Source organism: Antennarius striatus, chromosome 9, assembly GCF_040054535.1.
Source record: "Antennarius striatus isolate MH-2024 chromosome 9, ASM4005453v1, whole genome shotgun sequence".
Classification (NCBI taxonomy): Eukaryota; Metazoa; Chordata; class Actinopteri; order Lophiiformes; family Antennariidae; genus Antennarius; species Antennarius striatus.
The window spans coordinates 19,523,809-19,525,183 of NC_090784.1; positions in this window are offsets into that span (position 1 = coordinate 19,523,809).

Genomic DNA, 1,375 nt, shown 5'->3' on the forward strand with positions numbered 1-1,375 from the left:
CTGCGCTCGTGCTGACTGTCTATCACTGGCCTTCGGTGCGGACTGTACCACTACAGCAAGAGGGGTGTTCCACTGACACGGAACGCATTTCATATTAAATTCTGACTAAAATTATTGAAAATGATATTAATATAAAAACATTTATATTACACGGTAGTGATTAGTCTATATTTGATGTAGATCAAATTTTACACTAATACTAATTACTTAATGTAAAATATTTGCACCCCTCCGTTCTTATTGGTTCCGCCACCTACGACATTCACACGGCTAGGACAGAGTTCACATTCAATATAAACCTTTTATTTGTCAAAACCATTTGAAAAGAATGTCTCCTATATTTTCTTCAGTGTTTTGCAATAAACTGAGTTAGTTACCTAATTAAAATGCACAATAAGTAAAAATTCCGGTCTTGTCAATATGGCAATTGAATAAATGCAATGAAATGGTATGTAAAAGAGATGTTGCAGGTCTTGCAACCTTGTTAAAAGCATGTAACAATTTAAAAGAAAAACAAGGTTCAGATTGTTCGGCAATATTTTTTGGGGTTACTTTGGTACAGCCCTTGAGCACAATACCTCTCCTTTTTATTCAAACAAATGTAGAAACCAGTCTTGCAAAACATCTTTCGAGACACTTTAGTGGCAGCAAATACATTTAAACCAGAGAAGAAGAAGAATTTACTGATGAATAGCCATCTCCAGCTTCATGAATGTTTACAATATGCTCTCAGATTAGACTTCAGTAAGTAAAGCTCATTGTCCACGACTGAAACTTGACCATATTGTCAATCATCTGTTGGAGTGATTCATTTGTACATGCATGTTATTCACTGAAAAGAGAACACTAGTTTTTCCTGCCAGTCTTGTTTCTGTTTTGGATGATGGATGTTTGACATGTGGAACAAGTGGCTCCACCCGAGATAAAAGGTTTGCATGACATACTGCAAAAACAATCCCAAAAAAATGTCTTAGTTCTGCAGTGTCTTCTCATCTACCACCTGTGGACCTCTCAAAGCATCTGCCAGGATGGGGGCAGGGCCAGGGGCCGACCGGCACGCTTGAGAGAGGGCACCCTGTCAAAAGAACCCCAGTGGGGCTCTTTTGTGCAGCTGTTGAATCGTGTTCTCCAAAACCCCCAAAAGCCACCTGTCACTGCAACTGGAAAGTGGGGGTTGTTGAAGATAGTGGGGGTGTGGGATGTGTTGTTAAGTGCAGAATTAATAGATTCACCAGACTTAGGAGGATATGAGTGAATAATCAATGTCTGTCTCCTAGTCTGCCTGTATTGGCTATACCCCTAGTTTATCCTTCGTGACTGAGAAATGATTTTGAAAGCGATCATATTCCTTCTAAGATCACTTTAATATTCATTC